The sequence below is a fragment of the Ambystoma mexicanum genome, chromosome 3q, assembly GCF_040938575.1.
Source record: "Ambystoma mexicanum isolate Mex_15411 chromosome 3q, UKY_AmexF1_1, whole genome shotgun sequence".
Taxonomy (NCBI): domain Eukaryota; kingdom Metazoa; phylum Chordata; class Amphibia; order Caudata; family Ambystomatidae; genus Ambystoma; species Ambystoma mexicanum.
This window is the reverse complement of record NC_090926.1, coordinates 816,923,823-816,937,581: the sequence shown is the minus strand read 5'-3', so window position 1 is coordinate 816,937,581 and position 13,759 is coordinate 816,923,823. Positions and strand designations below refer to the sequence as shown.

The following is a 13,759-nucleotide window of genomic DNA, read 5'->3' as shown; positions in this document are numbered from 1 at the left end:
GGCATTAGGTGTTGTCAATGGCCAGCATTTGACTTTCAAATTTTAATGATAGTATATACAATCTCATGTACATATTCCTGAAGGTCTGAATAGACTGAAAAGACGCCAAGTACATATTCCCGAAAGTCTAAAGTGACTGAAAAGACGCCAACATGTGTTTCAACCCTGCTGGGTCGTCCTGAGGGCGGATAGGTTACCTGAAAGCTCCATACCTATCACAAACATTTTTTAGGGCCAGTGAGAGCATGAACCATAAAGCAAATTCAATAACACCAAATAACATGATGGTTGTGCAGTTAATAAGGGAAGGAACACGGTACGTTAGGGAAAATAAAAGAGAAAAAGGAGGTGTGGGGGAGAGAAAACAAATTTATGACTATCATTAATAATTTTGTATTCCGGTTTAGTCATAAGTAACACATATAAGCCTAAAATAAAGTTTCCACAGGTCAATACATTTTTGCCTGACTTTGGCTTAGGTTGAATACTCATAGTTCTAGCAAAGTACCCAAAGTGCGTAAAGTCTCTAAAGACACCAAAACACTAGGCTTTTACCTAGATTCCACCTTATCCTTGTCAAGACAAACTAATGCAGTCAGGTCCACCTCCGCCTACACGTGCAAACTCATTTCAGCCTGTAGACCTTTCCTCACCACCCACAATAGCGTCACACTAGCGAGAACACTTATCATGGCAAAAATAGATTACTGCAGTGCTCTATATTTAGGCACTAGCCAAGAAAACCTATCCAAACTCCAAACCACCCAGAACAATGCAATTCGAGCAGCCCTGAACATCCCTCGTAACCACCACATCTCAGAAGCCAGAACTAGCCTTAAGTGGTTACCCGTGAAGCAGAGAATTTCCCTAAAAACGCTTGCCCTCACGCACAAATGCCTAGCCAACAAGGCTCCGATCTATCTCTGCAGTCGGCTTTCGCGCCACTCCACTGCCCGTCCACTAAGAACTGCCCAGACTAACTGCCTTACTATCCCCAGGTTTAAGCTCCAAAAAGCCGGAGGCACCAGCTTCCCTGTCCTAGCCTCCAAACTTTGGAATACCCTCCCCGCTGCCATCAGAGCTGAAGACTCCTTCAACACCTTCAAGAATAAAACCAAATCCTGGCTCTTTGACCAGCATTAGTTGTGTCAGACACTTGTCCTACTTACCCAGCCCGCCTGTTCCCTTACATGATTTCCGGGCTGCTACCCTCCCAACTACCTCAGGGATACTTCCTCTGCTAAGCCTAGGGATACTGTACCCTGTGTAATATTTGCAATTATTAAGTTTGTTTTTTGCTGTTTTGACACACTTTTATTGTAATTTATATCCCTGTATGTTCTTTTCTTGCAACCTTGTACAAATTGCGCCCTGATGCCCCTGGGCCTGTGGGTGTGCGCGTTATAAATAAACAAATACAAATACAAATACAAAGTAACACTTAATAAACATGTGAATAAATTGCTGGTAACATGCAAGGTACAGGATTTATAATGCAGCAAAAAGCTCAATGTGAAACTGCAAAGAGTAGAAGTGCACCATTTTTTTCTCTTCTTTTGAATACCTCATGTATAGAAGACTACATTATTGAACATTATCTATATAACTGACTGACTTAATTAACAATTGCTAATCACTAATGCTAACCTTAACATTATAATGTAGTCCCTTGTACAAAAGCAGGTGAAAATACACACTCTGAAATTCGATTTTCAAACGTGCACTAACATTTCTTTTTCTTCTTCTTTCTCTTTCTGTGTTTGCAGAATGCAGAAAGTATGCGCAAAAAGAAATAATAATTGAAACAGTCGCTCTTTGAGAAAAGCTTCTATTGTGTAAAAGTGAAGGGTGATGCTGCCTTTTAACCTGATTGGAGGAAAGTGTCTGCAAATATACCACGTAGGCGAAGTGGGTAGGTGCAGAGCTCCGCTGAGGGGAAAACTGACAGAGGGAAGTTAGTTTGTGTTGGCTGTGCTCTGGAGATAGATGATCTTGGTGTCACTGGCACTGGCTTGGAAGTTTCGCCGTGCATCCCAGACACCATGATTACAGAGACAATTTATGCTGACTGTGCCTGTTCTTCAGAGGCGAGCAAAGGAAGGTCTTGTATGGGAGAGAGCCACAAATATTTCTGGTAAGCAGACAGTTTAAGTGAGGTTGACCGTTCTAAAAATATCAGGTAGTCAGATAGTCAGAGTAGCAAGGGAAACCCTCTGTATCTTGATTCGTCATGTGTATAATGTTAAAAAGCAAATCATATGTTTAAAAAGAAAAAAAGCTTGTTTGCTCTGTTTCTGTATTCTTTCTTTTCTTTTTGTTACAGATTATGGACAATGCACATGGTAAGATTGTTTTTGTGAATTCTATTTGTTTGCAATACAAATAATATATAAAGCAGATGGTGCAGTTTTTTTTTTTTTAATATTGTATTTGGGATTGTATTTGTGACACAGGGATGATGTATTCTATTTGGTAATACATTTGTCATTTTGCCCATGCAGATAGAATAATAACCAAGAATAAGCAGTGATAAACAGGTGTGTGCGTGTGTGATCTCCTTGCATGTTGTTGGAGGGTATCTAATATAATATAATATAGATTGCTGGAGGTCCATGAGCCAATAATGCCTATGGGCACATAGATCACTGGTGTAGATAAATCATTGATACCTGTCACAGGCTGTAGGTGGCACTCTATATAAAAGTGTTGGGTCCCCTTGTGTGTATAGGTCCAAGGCCCTCTATAGATCACTAGGAGGTATTCTAATACAAAGGAAGGTTTTGTTTATGATGGGGTTATAATTTAGTGAAGGAAACTATGCTCACCACTAATTAACCTAATACCACAAAATACCACCAGTAGTATATATTACTAGATTGTCCAATATAATGTAACAAGGTATGGTCACTAGAATGATATTAGGCCAAACCCAATCTAAATGCAAGGATAAGTATCACCAAACTACCACTCATCTTTTAGCGGTAAGAAAATACCACCAAACCCCATATTTAAACAGAATATCCTACATACGTGGTGTGTTGGACGGGAAAGTGGCTATAGAGCTCCTACTGGGCATGGCAAGTGTTTCTCACACTACCATACGTACATTAGAGGGAACCCATTTCATGATAGAAGTGTGACACTAAAAGTGAATTTTAGATTGTCTCAAATGGAGGCCACATTACCAGACCTAGTGCAATATCTGGAGGCAAAGCTATATGCACATGGGATATGGTCATCAAATAATGCCACAGAATGGCATGACCGCATCTATGGTGAAGTACAGAAAGAACCATTAGACAATATTTTTGCAGAAGGCAGTATAATTCAGGTCTTTCGAGACTACTAAATGCAGTTGATAAACATGCAGCGAAAGATTGTCTAATACGGCTATGTGCCAAGACATGGTTTATCCTAAATAGATCCCTGCAAATCCAAGAAAATGATACCAAGCTGATTAGCGGGTTAAAAGCTGATCTGAATGGAGCAAGTGAAAAAGAGGAAATGTTAAGCACAGAATTGGAGGTATGTCAAAAACACATGCAGTCAAAATATAGAGATCTTGACACTCAATTGTCTCAAAGCAAGAAGTAGTTTAAGGATAGTGAACAAGAATTGAAACACTTGAACGTGTTGGTAGACCATATCAGACAAGACAAAGATGAGGTTGTTTTGGAAATGCAGGTTTTGCAAAAGGAACATTTTGAGAAAGAAAGTGATCTCCAAAATGCTGAACAAGAAATGGTTAAAATGTTTCAAGAAAGAGACAAAAGAAGCAAAGAATTCAATGAATGCCAAATGCAAATGTGCGATATGCAGGAGATAATTAATAAGATGAGTGATGAAAACAACTATTTGCATAAGGAGGCAGATAGGCTCCTTAAAAAGTGCAATGATTTGGAACAGCAAATATGCATTTCCAGGTCCCAGGATAGACGGCAGGACACCACATTCAATGGAGGTGCGATGAATCCTATTTCTACACAGAGAGCTAGTGCCCCAGTGACTGGGACGGTGACTGAACTTGGTTGTAGCACTCTTGGGGGATTTGAAACACCCATTGGGGGCCACCGCCAATCACATACACCTGAAACCAGGGTTAAATCACAAAGTAGTGCAATTCCTTGCATAGCAACGAGTAGCCCTATAAAAATAATGAAATCAATTAAAGTTCTGATCAAACCATTTAAAAAAGGAGGGGAGTGCTGTATAGAGGACCACCTAGAAGCGGTGCATGATATATTCAAAGCCCTCCAGATACCCAAGGAACAATACAGGCAATATTTTCACTTAACTCTGGATGCCCCCACAGCCAGTATTATTAGAGGGTTAAATGAACAGCAAAATATGACATGGGCAGAGTTTCAAAAAGAGAGCAGACGTCATTTTCTCCTTTCCAATCATTGCAAGAGGCAAAAAAGGTTGCATACACGTCACCTCGCCAGTTTTTGTAAGACATAAAAAGAGCTTTTTCTCAATTTGATGTATCTTTTGACCCCAATTCCAATGAGTTTAAAACTGCATACTTGTATGGGCTACAGAAAGACATCATATCACAGTTAGTCCGTGAATTTGACCGTGACAAGTCCCTTGAATGGATTGTACACCAAAGTACAAAACTATATGAAGTACTCTATTGTCCGGATAGAGAAAATGATAAATGAAGACACTAGACCAAAATCTAAAGAACCCTCAGTAACAGTGATGGAGATCAGGTCAGCCAAAATGTCCCTTGAGTCTGCTCAAAGTTCAGGTAAAGGTAATTTGGCACCTGAACAAAGGGGTAATCAACAAAGGTCGTCACTCCCTGCACCAATGTTTCAATCACATGATCCTAGTAATAGGGAGAGCTACATCAGCCCCAGGTACTTAGGAGACAGGCCCCAGGCAGGATATCGGCCTGATATGTCAGGTATGAGTAATAATCAGAGATAAAGTCAGGATCAAAGAAATGATGGTCCCTACCAGACATTGGGGACAGAGAGCAGATTTGACCCTAACACCATGATATATGGTAATCAGGATAGACCCCGATATGTGGATCGATTTGCTGAAAATGGGAATCCGCATAGGGGACAATACTCACAAAATGAGAGACAGGCAGAATATGAATTATGCTCCACGTCAATACAATGAAGCACCACCACCAGGGGACTATAACCAAAGGATGGGTGTACCCTGCTCCCCTCCACATATGAATCAAGAGTTCAGAAGCAATCCCAATAGAAATAATTCTCCTGAGAGATATCAGAATAGATTCAATCACGGGGAAAACAATCAATATCGACATAGGCCACAGAGAGAAGATTCTAGGGAGATGGAAAGATTCCAGTGTCTCGAGGCAAAAGTGAAAATGTTGGCTGAGCCAATAGGAAAACTCTCTACAGCACAAAAACAGTCATCAAATGAGGGGGCAGAAAGCCAAGGCAATGACCGGGTGGTTTCTGATAAGTGACTAAATGTTAATGATACCTGTAATGCTAAGAAAACAGATTACCCTGATTTGATTTTGCATAATGACTCTGAGATGCTTAGTGATTCAAAAATGAAAATACTGGCAAATGAACACGCGACAGAAATTGCAAATACATATAAAAAAGAAGTTTGGTTCATTCTAGAGCTAGAATGAATCTCCAAAAGAACAAAGGGACAGATTTAAGAAAGACAGCTCATGCACGGGTGATACAAGTGAACAGGGAGTAAGTGGGGATGGTAGAACTCCTTCCCTGGGCAATATAAACACTAACCAAACACAGGTAGAAAGAAAAAATACTCTAAAGGGGGGTATAGATCAATCACCTGAAGTGTTCTTTGAGCCACAGATTGTTAAAGAAGTTAAAAAGACTGGTACCATACCAAATAACCACAAATGCACAGAATTAGAAAATGGCAAATTACCAAGTGATATTTTTACACATATTCAGTTGGAGGATTGTAGTGTGACATCTGATGATCCCTGGATGGATGGGCAAACAGTGGCCACACTCCAAAAAACCTCTGAATATGGGGAAATGAATAAAGTCTCTCACACAGAAATGGAGAGAAATGAGGGAAAAATGTCTTTCCATTTACCAATGTGCTTAGCCAAAAGTGAAAAAGGCCTGAGAAAGGTGAGTCCTGAAGTCAGTAAGAATTTGCACTTCTTATGTGTTTTAGAGGAAGTTGAAGACAGGTATTATGCTCCCATTACAGTGGAAGAGAAATGCAGTACATTTGTGATGATTGACACCGGCGCCCAGGCCACAATTATGTCCAAAGAATTGGTAAAAAGTATCAATGAAGCGAGATCTCCACATAATCATGTCACAGTGAGGCAAAGTGAAGGTCCAGTGCATAATTTTAACGGTGAGGAGGAGCCTATTATAGGTGTTAACGAAGTTGACACGAAGATAGGAAAACACAGAATGAAACAAGAAGTATTGATCACATCAGTTTGTGAAATTCCATTTTTGATGGGGACAGACTAGCTGAAAAGATTGTCTCCTCTCCTAGATGGGGTGAACGGAGCACTGTGGTCCTTAACAAAAAAACCATTGAGACACAAAACAGCAGTGTAAATGAATGCCACACCGTTGCCAAAAGGAATGATGCAGTGGAGTTATACCTCCAGAATAGCTGTATACCTAGCGTTACTGTCATTTTGATGTGTCAAGATAAAATGCAAAGTGGAAAGGAAAAACAATCTGTGCAGATTTATTTAGACCCCTAGGGAAAAATGGCAAACTGAATTAGATGAGCAGACATTGCGCTTCTCTTTAAAAGAGAAGAAATGCATTCACCAAGCAGGTTGCAATAACGCTAAAGTGCAAGAATGGACAGCAAATGAAAGATGCTGATGCATTTGTGTGTTGAAATGAGTCCATGAAGCAACAAGGCCTGGATTATGAAAACACCCCATTGATAGATGTTGGAGAAGGATCTATTACCACAAATTACCACCAGTAGTATATATTACTAGATTCTCCAATATAATGTAACAAGGTATGGTCACTAGAATGATATGAGGCCAAACCAAATCTAAATGCAAGGATAAGTATTACCAAACTACCACTCATCTTTTAGCGGTAAAAAATACCGCCAAACCCCATATTCACACAAAATATCCTACAGTAGACATACCCATATTCTATATACCTTCAGTGAAACGAAAAAGAGATTTACCTGGCAAATTTAGGCGATGCAGTAAGTTAGAATGTGTACCAACACAAATGTTGAGAGCATGTGCTCTTTGGAGTTAGGAAACCAATAATTTGGGGTTTCTGAAAACAGAAACGGGTTGTTTAGGGGCCAGCATGTATATGTTTCATAAATATCATGTGACTATCACCATAATCTATACATATAACCAAGTAAACAATGTATTAGCTTACCTGCCTGTCCGCATGCTAATAGTATTTTAGTACAGTATGCAAGTAAAAAGCCAAAAGTAGTAGCGCCCGCAATATTTGTTGAATCAAACCCATAGGCTTGTTGACTGAGTGTATGGTCTCTGAAAAAGAGGAATGGTCATTTCAGTAGGTACGCACTGAAACGTATGCTGCTGATTAGTTAAGTTCACAAATTAAAGTTTGGAAAGTAAACATTATGAGTGAGTGCAGTAATGATTACACTAAAGATAGCATAATCTAATAAATTTAGGCATTCAGATTAATTGTATTAAACGAATATGTGTCATTTTAGAAGAGCTCAGCAAATAAATTGCATGGTTGTGAGTTCACAGATATTTCTGCTGAGTAGCAGTCTGTAGCGTTGCAAATGCTGTCCACGGGGGCGTTGGCTGAACGGACCTATAGCAACTCAGGGCAAGGATAATATATTAGGTCACGTGATTGTTCATGTGACCGCATGTTGCATAGCAATGCTAGGTTGCTAGTCTAAAACGTAGATGGTTGAGCAAGCCTGTTAAATAATATGCCTGTTCTAAATGTATTTAAGGCGCACGCACGTTTAGCATTTATCACAAGACATTTAAGAATTCCATACTCTATGGGCGCATTTCGAGTATATTATCTGTATACTGGTGGGCGTTGGCCATATGAGCCAATTACAATTGGAAAGGCAACATGTGCTGCTAGGTCACATGATCCCTCCCATAATTATGTGTTGCCAGACAATGCTCGAAAGAACAGTAAAACGGCATGGCAAGTTTATAAAGGCTAATTATGCCTGGTTAAGAAGTGTGCACCCCTACTGTAATGGTGCTGTCATTTACGGCTGCATTTTGGTTGTGTGAACATGTATACATTATACATATTCACGTATTTAGACACATGCGTGAAGTGCTGCCATGTACAGAGTGGCTCCCTAAAGTATCGGTGCTTGATCAGTGAAAGTGAAATGTGTATATCGTTTATGGGAAGTCACCAAGTGTTATATGTAAATGAGAAACATCAAAGTTCAGGTTTGAAATAGGTAATATATGTACGCATAGCGCCTAGAACATATAGAGACACCAGAGTTCTATCTAAGCACTAATACATAGTGAAGACTAGCGTTCAGACAAGTATTATGTCTTGTACTTTGAATTATCATATTTCACCTTTTTGACCTAGATATAATTCATAGAAATACATTGAGCGAATGTTCTTGGTTTAAGCCAAGTTGTAAGCAGCGTAGTCTACATATCATGCGTGCTTCTTCCTGGCATAGGGTAGTTGTCTGTCACCACCTCTTGCATGCTGTTTAATATGTTTAAGTCCGATAAATTTGATGTCCTGACGATGGTCCAGTTGGTGTTCGGTTTGCCAATGCATTGCAAACGGGAGTTTGGCATCTTGACTGTTCAAATTCGCAAAGTGTTCTCTAATCCTTACTCATAATTCTTGTATAGCACTGCCAATATACACTTTCCGGCATACACCTTGGATCCCATAAATAATATATTTAGAACGGCAACTAATGAAGTCTGTGATCTTGGCGTGTAGGTCTCCATGACAGGTAAAAACTTTGGTGGATGACAAAGCAAACTGACAAAAATTGCAAGTTCCCCATTTGTGAAAGCCCCCTGGCTTGGTGTTATCTGATAGCCAATTCTGCTGTCTCATGGGAGCAGAACTCAAAAAAGAGGGGCTAAGTATATTTTTGAGGGTTGGGGCTTTAGTGAAGATAATATTTGGTTTCACAGAGATGTATGGCACTAGGTCTGGGTCTAATAAGAAGAGATCCCAATGTTTGTGTTACATCTGGTATATACATTTTGAATCTTTGGAGAATTTAGTGATAAAGTTCACATGTGTTGGGAAAGAGTTGGTGGTTTTGGATCTTTGGTCCTTGGTCTGGTCTGAGTAAAAAGGGAACAGTGTACCTCATCTTTGGTATCTTTCAAAGCCTTGTTAACAATTTGGCTGGGATAGCCTCTTTCTTTGCATCTGGTTCCAATCGACTTACATTCTGCTGAGAATATTGTATCCTCACTACAATTTCAGCTGGATCTTAAAAATTCCCCTAGGGTATGTTGTTAATCAAGCTTTTTCTATGGTTACTCCCTGCATGGTTTATAGTGATAATGTCGAAAAACATAATGTCAAAAGTCAAAATGTTGAAAACATAATGTCGAAAAAATAAAATTCAAATGTCTTTTTTTCTTTTTTTTGTTCGAAATGGGGGGTTGGTTCCCCCCAACCTCCCTTTTTTTTAAATTCTGTTTTAACCTTTTTTTTTACTTGCGGAACCCAAAAAAATGTAAATAAAAAAAGAAAGCATTAAAAAAAACAAATTCAACATTTTCATTACATTTTCAACATTTTTGTAATTCGACCAAATGTTTTTGACATTATAACTGCACACCTGCCTGCATGTAGTATTGAGTTTGCAGCTGTTGTTTTGTGATATGTGCATGTATGAATGGTATTATCAACTATGTAGATTTTTAAATCTAAGAACATGATCTCAGTGGCATCTATGTGTCCTGTGAAATTGATTCAAAATCTATTGTTGTTCAGAAAGTCCATGAAAGATTGAAACTGAACTAGATTTCCAGACCAAATTACAAAGACATCATCAATATATCTTTTCCAGGTTGTAATATATTGACTGTATGGGTTATTATGGAAGATATGAGGATCTTCAAAGTAGGCCATAAAAAGGTTTGCTAAAGCTGGGGCATATTTGGCGCCCATGGCTATGCCTTTGGTTTGTGAGTAATATTTGCCATCAAAGATAAATTGGTTGTGTTGGAGGGTGAATTCAAGGAAGCTCTTAGGCATTTGCACATGTGTGGCATGTGATGCTGAAAAGGTCCTGAAGGACTAGTCAATTGTTTCAAGAGCCAGTGTATGCTGAATGAATGTGTACAAAGCAGTTACATCAAGTGTGACAAGACAAAAATGTGATTGCCATGTGTTGGTACACATTCTAACGTACTACCTCGCCTACATTTGCCCGGTAAATCTCTTTTTTGTTTCACTGAAGGTATATAGAATATGGGTATGTCTACCAAGTGTTATTTTATGCACTGTGGGCACTTTGCTGGAACCATGAGTGTTTAATTCAAGTGCAAATTAGGCATAAATGTATTCATCTGGGGTACCCTCTCATAGGGTTATGTGTTACCCATTTTTATTAAGTGTTACTTTACGCACTTTGGGTACTTTGCTAGAACTATGAGTATTCAACCTAAGCCAAAGTCAGGCAAACATTTATTGACCTGTGGAAACTTTATTTTAGGCTTATATGTGTTACTTATGACTACACCGGAATACAAAATTATTAATGATATTCATAAATTTGTTTTCTCTCCCCCCTTTTTCTCTTTTCTTTTCCCTAACGTACCGTGTTCCTTCCCTTATTGACTGCACAACCATCATGTTATTTGGTATCATTGAATTTGCTTTATGTTTCATGCTCTCACTGACCCTAAAAAATGTTTGTGATAGATATAGAGCTTTCAGGTAACCTATACGCCCTGTGGACGACCCAGCAGGGTTGAAACACATGTTGGCGTCTTTTCCGTCACTTTAGACTTTCAGGAATATGTACATGTGATTGTATATACTATCATTAAAATTTGAAAGTCAAATGCTGGCCAATAACAGCACCTAATACCATAAATTGTTGTGTCCGTTAGTTTCCTTAAAGTTGATCACAACTCGACATTTGTTGGAAGCACGGCTTGATCAATGATGTACATACATCACCAAAAGGTCAAAATAGGTGGGTAGCATATACTGGTGAGGCCTTGCCTCTCAGTCCCATAGTCCAATGTTGTCCCATACTGTTTGGACATGGATGAGAGCATTTACTGATAATGTTTAAATCACCAATGAAAATTGTTTTACCAAAGGTGCAGTTATACTGTGTTCCTGCTATAGGAAAATTTCACTTTAGGTTTAACTTTGTGTGTTTCATTTTTGATGAACATTTTTGCGAAACATACTACACAAAAAATTGATTAATTCCAACCTGGTTAGGTTTACGGGACAAGACTTGATGGGGCTCTGCTGATGCGGTGCACTGATTGTATGCAAATATCACCTCTGTGGACAGCACACAGTCCTACTAATTGTCCCCATGTGCTGCACAACCCCTTCAGACAGCCCTGGTTTTACATATTGCATGTTGGGATATATAGGCTAATTTTTCATTTAAGGTATATTACTCCAAGCCACAGAATTCCATGTACGAACCCAGGACTGCCTGAAGGTGTCATACATGACATTGGGCTACTTGGTACCTATGAGGCCTTGTCTGTGGGGGTGGGCAGCTAACACTCAACAACCAAGAGCACCTTAAGCATACTTGCCAAGTTGTCCTGTGTCATGCGTGACACCTCAAGCGTGTTCTGTTTTTTTCCCATTGCACGCTGGAACTTGTAATTTTGTTGTTCCCTTTGTAAGTATGGGGCTACCAGTCCCGGCATGCAAAGTTAAATGCCAGGACTCGCTCACAGTGTCACTCAACAACATGGGGGCGGCTTGGCAGCTATGCTTAAGACCCAGGCTGCAATAGAGATAAACCCACTCCCTGCCATGCACCAGGAACATATTTTGTTTTTAGTGTTTGACAATCAGTCCTGTGTCTTGAAAGAATGGAAAACTGTCTTTAAAAGATCAGTTTGCTTATCCTAGGCCAATTGGTACCAGCTATTTTGCAGTAAAAGCATCTCTGTGATCTCCATTTCAAAACAGCAAAAATTTGTGCAGCTCCAAAAATATCCAAACGTGTGGCAAGAAAGGTATTTCTTGGGACTCCATCCTGGCCCTTAAAGGAAGGAAAATTGATACATTCTTGCTGAGTTACCAAGCAGGCTATGCACTGATTGAAACGGCTGCATTTTCCTTGCAAGGTCAGGTCAAGCGAATGTACCGACAGTCCCATGCCTGCTCTAGGAGTGAAGGAAGCTTCTGCCCTGCTCTCTCTCCAGCTCTGTCACTGCTTATTAGGCCAGTTCACATGCTGCTGAAAGTAAAGAGAGCTCACTCTTATCAGAGCCCTTTTTACTTTTCAGTTTCTCACTGCCGCTGCGATCTTTGACCAGGGGCAGTGTCTAGGTCACATAGCACATGCGACCCCTGAAGACCCCTACATTATGTCCATGCTAGGATGCCTTGATAATGAAGCCAACCTTCTGCATGGCTTGAGCAGCTGTTTCAGGTAGGATTGATAGTCCTCCCAGCTATAGCTAAAGACATAGCTAAAGACAGCAACATCATCTGGATAGGCAACTCTGAAGTCCTCTAACTCAGGTACAACCTCATACACCATCCTCTGAAGGGTGATGGGGGCATTTTGTAGCCCAAAGGGCATAACAGTAAACTGGCAGTGCCCTCTGGAATGGACAATGCTGACCTACCCTTTGTTTTTTCAGTTACGCCGACCTGCCAGTACATTACTGTGAGGTCCAAGGTGCTCTTGAACTTTGCCACGCCTAATCTGTTAATGTACCTATCTGCCCTAGGTACGGGACGTGCATCTGTCTTGGTGACAGAATTGCGCCCTCTGTGGTCCACACAAAAGCAGACTTCAATCTTCACACTACTGGACTTTTTGGGTACCAGTATCACAGGAATGGCCCCTGGGCTGTGGGAAGGCTTAATCACCCCTACGTCCAGCATCTTGGAGACTTCCTCCTTGATAGTGTCCTTGACATTGTCAGATATGAGGTTCATTCTGTTCTTTAACAGCGTACCTTCTCCAGTGCCAATATCATGGCTGCACCAATCAATTTTCCCTTGAGTCAGTGAGGACACACTTGCATACTGTTCCAGCAGCTGCCAGCAGTCCCACAATTGCTGTTCACTTAGGTCTAGGGAGATCTGAACTTCCTCCAGAAACCCACCTATCAACTTTACCTGTAACAAGTCTGGGAGGAGATCTTTCTCCTCCTCAGTCTCATGATGAGGCTTCAGCTGGTTGACACAAAAGACCCTGTGTTTCTGTCTTGGGAAATTTGTATCAATGAGGTAGTTAACTTCATTGATCTTTTCTAGCATCACATGGGCATAGTCTGCTTGTCTTGAAGGGCTCTGGGCTTGACAGATTCCATAATTCTGTCCTGGAGTTTATTGTGTCACAGTGGCCTTCTTCTCTTACTAGTGTACCATGAGCTAGCTCCTGACTGTGCTTCAGATTCGGAGTACTCTGTTCTCTGTACTTCGCCATCATGGATCTGTGGCCAAGCAAATAATCCAGTATGTGGTGAAAATGAGTCCAGGGATTGTCCCATCATCCTTCCTGCACTAGACTAAGGGGACCTCCCCTACAGGATGACAAGACAGGAGATCAAAGGGACTGAACTCTACTCCACTTCGTGGCACCTCCC

General features: G+C 40.4%; 1 protein-coding gene across 1 annotated transcript in view; it reads left to right on the top strand.

Annotated features, from left to right (window-relative positions):
• CA10 (carbonic anhydrase 10) overlaps positions 1 to 13,759 on the top strand; it is a 1,133,169-nt gene that overhangs the window by 309,003 nt on the left and 810,407 nt on the right. The window lies entirely within an intron of this gene.